The sequence below is a fragment of the Pavona decussata genome, unplaced genomic scaffold (genome assembly GCF_977016875.1).
Source record: "Pavona decussata unplaced genomic scaffold, jaPavDecu1.1 SCAFFOLD_303, whole genome shotgun sequence".
NCBI classification, from domain to species: domain Eukaryota; kingdom Metazoa; phylum Cnidaria; class Anthozoa; order Scleractinia; family Agariciidae; genus Pavona; species Pavona decussata.
In genome coordinates this window covers 172,084-179,771 of record NW_028145699.1, presented here as the reverse complement: position 1 = coordinate 179,771, position 7,688 = coordinate 172,084, and the positions used below count along the sequence as shown (strand labels likewise).

Below are 7,688 nucleotides of genomic sequence, written 5' to 3'. Positions count from 1 at the left end.
ATAATTTAGCGAGCTCTTATACTGGCCAAAATAAAGCGACTGTCTTGAACAAGGAAGTAACTTTTAAAAGGCGCATTTCCACGGTACAATTTTTTTTAAAATACTCGGGCCTAACATCGAAATGGATGTATTTTATACAGATTTGCTAACGGGTTTCCGCTCAACTGCAGTCACACACAAAAAACAAAGGGAAAAACACACTCAGCCACTACGGCGAGGGCTGTTTGGCTCAAATGTACCAAAATTTATAGCCCATGTACAGGGCCTTAGTTTTTCTCATTTTAAAATCTTATTGTTTTGTGACCTTTTTTTTTGCGTACATGAAGGGGAATTTTTTCATCCCCTAGCTGTCTCCGCTTAAGGCTTGAACGCCATTTCCAAATGTTCTGTTACTTAATAGTTACCGTAAATGATCTAATAATCGCCGGGGGCGTTTATTGAATTTCAAGGGTACGAGAGGTGCGTTCAAAAGATAAGAGGCGTTTAAAAGAGAGAGGCGCTTATTCTAATAACTGTAACATGGTAACTTAAATACGGTATTATAATAACCTAAATGACAGAGCTTTAGCCGACTATCAAGTCCATCCACTGATAAGTAATTCCGGGATGCTACAATGCTTGGACAACGGCCGAAGGAAAATTGTTGAAAGCACAGAGATCAAGAACATTAAAGAGCGCTATCCTCGCTTTCAACTGGAAATTGAGCAAGACGGAACTCGCACACCGGTGTTAATTAAGCAAGAACGCAAATAAATTGATTGATTGTATTGTACATCTGTTTCTAGTTTATGTGTGGTTTTCAGGGAAGGGGGGCGTTTATTAGACAGGGGGCTTTTGTTAGAAGGGGGCGTTAATTAGATAGGAGGCGTTCATAAGAGAGGGGGCGTTTATTGGATCATTGACGGTAGGTCACATTGTACCGAAGTTAAACAGCTTGGAATAATCGCGAAGTAGTACAAGTAGAACAAGCAACGCGAACTTCAGTATACTTTCCAGTTTCAATCCATACAGGCCTACTCTGTCTCTGGCCAGAGTCGACAGTTTTATTGCACTGGGATGATAATTTATAAGTCAGAACAAAAAAGATTTTATTTATAGCATAAAAAAATCAAGCAGAAAAGCAGTTATTGAATAAAAAAGCGAAAGTTTGAAAAGACAGATGTAAGTCTTGAAATCCGGAGCTTGATCGATTACTTATAATCTTAGTTTTAAGAATTACTAAAATTACTCCAAAAGTAAACAATGCAAAGGGTAAGTAGTAATAATTATTTTCGCTACAAAGTTCTACAAAACACATTTCAATTAATAATGTTCATATCATCCTATCATCCTCGTAATAATTTTTAGTGACAACTGAAATTGCTAGTATATTGTATTTTCGGCGTTATATGAACTGGAACTTAAAGGGACTATGTCAGCAGGGGGAAATGCGCAGTAGACTCCATGTGTTGAAAGAACCATTTTGAAATCGTTGGCTCAACTTTTTCAAATACCGTCTGAGAGCTCAGGAAGCTGGAGCCTCCGTTGCTAGCTAGATCCAGTTCAATAACGGTCTATTGTTGCATTTTTTATATACCATCTATACAGTTATATATGAAATAGCGTGCGCAACAGATGGATTAAAACACCAGTAAATAACATATTTGCCGGCGGTTGATTCCGTCTGTGGCACAGGCTCCAATCAGTATGAAACAGCATTATAACATAGCTAGAAAAATCCACTCAATCAAATTCAATAACGTAAGCGGTTTTCTTGCATAAGCGCCACAGAAAAAAAAATCTTCGTCCGGGACGAAAATGGACAAAGAATTTAATATCAGCAAGCGCGAAAACAAAATATCTTACAAAAGAAGCTTTAAACGCATTTTTCATTTTATAGATCCCTTTGCAGATGCTTTTTTTTAAAGAAATTTTTCCCACTGGCAATGTCGGGAGGTTCAGGCAAAGTTGGTCCTAATTAGATTTTAATGGCGGTGCAATATTGGAACTGGTTGAAATTAACATAGTGAAATGAGGCATTTGTCAACTTTCTAGTTCTCGTAGTGGGGATTGTACCCCACCCCTCTCCCCTCTCAACTCTTCCTCTGGCTCTGCTCAAGAATCGAACATACGTACGTACGCACGTTAGCCCGCGTCGCAGACAAGTCCGGCTGCAACGCAGGCTAACGTAAGTACGAGTAAAATCTGCAAGACCAAACCGAAAAAAAAAATATGAAAATAATGAAACAATATAAAATAATAGCAAATAAAGGAAGTGACAGCTACACCGTCTCATATTCAGTAAGTTCGATGTCTTGTCTATTTACAGGAACGGCGCTTGTGTCTGTGCTAGTTCCTTCCAGTCTGAGATACTCTTTTACAGCAAGTTCAATTTCACCCATCATCTCCTCCTTCTTAGCACCACTAAATTTCTTTGTGGATCCTTTGAAAAACAACCCTGGAATAATCCCACCTACAAACACAGGAACCGACGCGGCTACAGAGGGAATGCTATAACTGTTTCTTAAAACTATTCTCGAACACAATGTCAAGAATGAAAAGATAAAAATAAAAGTCAACAAAGATACAAGTTTGTAGAAACTGCGACGAAGAATGTTATAAATGGGCCTACAATTGCTGCATTCAAAACCAATCACATGATCACGAAACCGATCATTTTAACAATAAACCGACAAGATACAGATGCTATAAAACTAGCAGTTAAGAACTCTAGAAGTAAAAAAAACAAATGGTAAGCCCAAAAATATAGCTATTGGAACAACAGAGATGAGAAATGCAAGTTTGACTAGGCATTTGGCTGTGGCTTCTTTACCAAAATAATAGCGTTTCCATAACATGATAAAGGAAATAAGATACGATTGTAGTAATTTTTGGAATAAAAAGAAACAAAGATAGACCAAAGGTGAATAATATAGACAAAATACTCCTGTCATTACTAGAAACACAAAGATGTACCTTACTCCCAATATCACACCACAAAATATTAGAACAAAAACAACGCAGGGGAAGACCCAAAGGCCGTTAATAAGTATCCTTCTCAGTCGCTTACATGGATTCCCGATCAACTTTACACATGGCTTCATAGAACATTTTACAGATTAATAGATGAGTTAATCGTTTGTCTCACGATTGAGTCACAAAGATGTGGATCGCGACGTTTCGACGGCTATACTGCTGGTCTTCATCAGGCGACGGTGTCGACTGATTGCGTGACAGTATAAGTAGCACCTTGGTTTGTGTTGATTGGTGCGTTTCGATCCTCTCTTAGGCTGTTGTTGATTGGAGGATTTCGATCTTCGTCGTTCAGAGTAGAAATTGTTCCCTCGGCCGTCCGCCTTGGTACTGATCGGTTGCTGTGTAGTTTGATCGTGGGCATCCATGCTTCCGGAATTTCAATTCCATTATCCTTATTGATGTTGTCAGGGTGAAGCCTTATGTGAATAGCCTCTTTAACCATACGGGTGTACCAATGTGGGTCTCGGTCAATAAACTTCACCTCATCCCAGAGCGGATAGTGGCCCGTCGCATTGCTGTGTTCTGAAACGGCGGAGGATTGGGTTCGAGCAAGCCGTATGTCTCTATCGTGTTCCTTAATCCTTTCATGCATAGATCTTCCCGTCTCTCCAATATAGACCTTGCCACACTCACAGGAAATCTTGTAGACTACTCCGTCTTGTTTTGCAGGGTCGACAGTGTCCTTAGGTGCGACCTAAGGGAAGATCTATGCATGAAAGGATTAAGGAACACGGTAGAGACATATAGAAAAAAGAGGGAATTGCACAGAACCAAAAAAAAGCCACTTTGAAATTAAAGGCAAGTCTAAAATCCGATAATTCCTTGGTATATTTACCGCATTTACCCAGGAGAGTGGAACAAGTAATTGGACTCGCGTCGTCCAAGTAAAGTAGACTTTGGTCAAGTGAATTGTACTCACTCTGAGTGTCTGGAGGGACTTGTGAGCCATTTTCTTGTAGTTTCTCTTTCTCAATTTCCTCCTCCAGATCATACAGCTTGGCAGTGCAAGGGGCAAAGCAGGGCAGTAGAAAATAAGGGGAATTGTCAGAACGTTGAGAACATATGTAAATGCCACAAGCCAACTATTTTTCGTTATTGGCTGTTTACAGCGAATCTGTTCAGGAGCTTGATTATCTCGCTTGCAACATTGAAAAACGACGTTGCCATCAAAAAAGTCTTCGATGCTTGTATTAACAACAGCAACACAAACGACCTCTCCCTCGCGTTGCAATTCACCGCCAAAGTTTCCTGTTGTCACATTTTTTAGCAGCGCTCCTCCAATCACCTCGTCTCGGCCCGACGAGCGATTCAAATGAACGAAACATCCTCTGGGATAATCTTGCAACTGTATTTTCAGTATACTTTTCACTTGGTAATTCAGAAGTCCCAGAGATAAAATATCGTAGTCATACGGCAGTGACAGCATAGGTTCGCTGATCGACTTCGCCCACACCCATCTCCAAGGTAGGAACTCTTCATCTATCTTGAAAGGAAGGTCTAAATTCAAGTAGATCATTCGTACACCTTTCTCTTTAGCCAGAAGTTTAAACTGGGATGCCACATCTTCTACTGGAAGAAGCTTGCAAAGAGCCTCGCTATATTGAGTCTGTTCTGCTGTACAATGCGTTGCTATCAAGACGAGAACAGTGAGAAAAATAACTTTGAACGCCATGTTTAGAGTTCCGTGCATCCGGGCTGCGTTGTCCCTTTCTCCAACTGGTACCAGTTGAATACAGCTGTTAATATGATACGGTAAGGTCACAGTAACTGTCTTCATATACAAAGATGTTTTTTTTCACTGGTCACTGTTTTCTTATTCAACAGCACTGGCTATTTAGCATGATAATAAGGCCAAAGGCCATTTCTTAAACGCCAGCAGTTAATTTTCTAGCTAGACATTACGAGACGAAAGTTCATAAGCTCGAGTGTATTCATCCGGAATATAATGTACTCTTAACTTCCATATTAATTAACTGGCAAAAGGCCTTCAATTATTCTATTTTCACTTACATATTTTAGGTTTGGCGATGACCTAGGCCAAATGTACTTTGTTTTGGTTTTGATCTCAACCAATCACAGCACACGAAACCGATATCCAGAAATGGTTGTGGTTGTGACTGCGGGTGTCCCTTATTTTAGTCCTGTCACCAATGGTTGATGAAAATCTGGCGGGATGAAGAAGGTAGGACCAGAATTTTTTGTTTTTTGTGTTAATAAAATAATTCAGCGAGCTCTTGTACCAGCCAAAATGAAGCAACTGACCTGAATAAGGAAGTAGCTTTAAAAAGGTGCATTTCCACAGTACAATTGTTTCTTTCTCTCTTTCTTTTTTTTTTGTTAAAACTCTCGAGCCTGACATCGAAATGGATGTGTTTTATCAGAATTGCTAACGGGAGTTTGCGCTCAACTGCAGTCACACACAAAAAACAAAGAGAAAAACACACTCAGCTACTACGGCCACGGCAAAGAAAATGTTACAAAACAATAGGCTTTTTAAAATGAGAAAAACTAAGGCCCTGTATTGTGGTACATTTCAGCCAAACAACAACGTGAAATGTCCAAATTCAAGGGTTTTTTTTTGGGACGTGGGTACATGACGGTGAACTTTTCATCCCCTGTCTTCCCTTGAAAGCCATTCCTAAATGTTCTGTTACTGGATAGTTAGGTCACATTGTACAAATTGAACGGCTTGGAATAATCGTGAAGTAATACAACCGAGTAGAACAAGTAACGCGAACTTATATTTTCAAGTGACGTTTTCGATGCCTATATGCCGGTGAAATTCTTTCACTACCTTTACAATTTCTCTTTTTGCTTTGATCTTTTCCCAGCCACTTGAAAGTCTCCTCTCTCGCTAAACGTTTAAAAAGCAAGCCTGGAATAGCTCAATTTTCGAAGACAGCAATGGTCGAGACTACTGTCGTATTTCGAAATTAAAACGATTGACGATGAAGCTACAAATAAAAAGGTTGCAATCAAGGCTATGTTGCGAAACATCACGCAGATTCCAGCTCCGTTTCAATGGGCGAAATCTTTTTACACACAAGCCAAAATAGTTTAGTTGGAATTGTATCCTGATCGCTGTTACTTATCTGTGATTGCCCATGACAATACTTTAAAATCAATGCTTTCAGTTCCTTTTACCTGTTTTGCAAATTAATATACAAAGATACATATTTGGTGCGACTACGAGTCAGAGTGAAAGCAGCATATGGAGTCAAAATGTCAGCGTTTAGAACTAATCCGCATGATTGTGAATTCAAGAACGGCAAAAATAAAGATAAGAGATGAAACTACAAAAAAGAACAATGCAGAGCCAACAAAAGTGAAGATATACGAGGTAAACCAACAGCCATAAAAAAAGAGTCAACAGAGGAATCGATATCTACCTAATACAATCTGATGTGTTGCAATTCTTGACGTTCCAGCACAAATAACAGGCTGCAAAACGGCGAACAAATAATACACATAACAAACGAAGTAACAAGGAAGATGATCAAAAGAATGGCTGCTAATATAGCCCCCAGAAGTATTGAAATATGAAACTCCGTGGCGCAACACGCACAATGCACGTCTCCGCCGTGTTGTCTGATCAGGTTCATCGAGGGGCAACTCAGCTTTTCTGGTATTTTTAATCTGTTCCAGCGAAGGCTTATTAGCAGAAATGTCATCACGCCGGCATAACCACAGCCATTGTTGCAGTAGATTCAAGTCATTACTAGTATTTTGTCCCCAATAGGATAAATGTCCTCTCTTGAGAAATCGTAAGATCAGTCGTAAAGTTGAGGAAACATATAGACTGAGGCACTACACAATTTATGTGGTGCCTGGAAATCTCTCGGCCTCAAAAACAAACCGACATCAAAACCGTAAATGCCCAGAGGCTCGCGAAAACAATGAACACCGTGTCATCTAGTTTTACGACAACAGGAGGTTGAGAGAAACCAGTCAAAGTTGTTCCAGACGGACATTTTGCTAAACTTTCTTGCAGATGGTTTTGTTTTAAGGTGAAAGGTAAAAGGTGAAGGTAAAAGACAAGAGGCAGTATAAAACACGCCAAAAGGGCCAGTTTGACATTAAACGATAGCCTTAAATTATCTGACAGGTGTTGAACACATCTGTACGCAAAGGATGTAAGTGAAATGGGACTCGAATCATCAACAGGAATTTGCTCGTCCTCCAGCCGTCTGCCTTCTTATGATTTGTTCCTAGCCATTTCTCGTTTGACTAGACTCGGCTCGGCCATTGTTTGTTATTTGATCATCCATGCGATCCGTCCTTCTCACACTCACGGAGGTTGCAGGTATATTTGGATTTGTTAAGTCGAGCCAGCCCCTTCCAAGCGTCATTTCAAATCGCAACTAATCCGAGTCGCATTAATCGACTGCAACAATGGTACTCAATCAATGGAAAACCATTTTTCCATTTGCCACTATCATTGCAACACAATCTACCCCTGTTGGACCGCCTGATAACTCGCTAAAGTATACTGGTGTTACATTGTCCAACAGCGCTATTCCGACAACCATATTTTGGCAAGCCTGTGAGGTATTAGTCTACCACGCAGTCGGGAGGAGGAGGTAATTTTAAAATACGAGTCCCCTAAAAACGACTGTACATGTGCGGGAGGCTAGCCGAGGCATCTAATAGGTTCATTTTGCGGCTGTCATACT

At 40.1% G+C, this 7,688-nt stretch overlaps 1 pseudogene; it reads right to left on the bottom strand.

The window, feature by feature from the left end:
• Positions 1-3,698: 3,698 nt before the first annotated feature.
• Positions 3,699-4,792, bottom strand: LOC146454259 (uncharacterized; annotated as a pseudogene).
• Between the last annotated feature and the right edge of the window lie 2,896 nt (positions 4,793-7,688).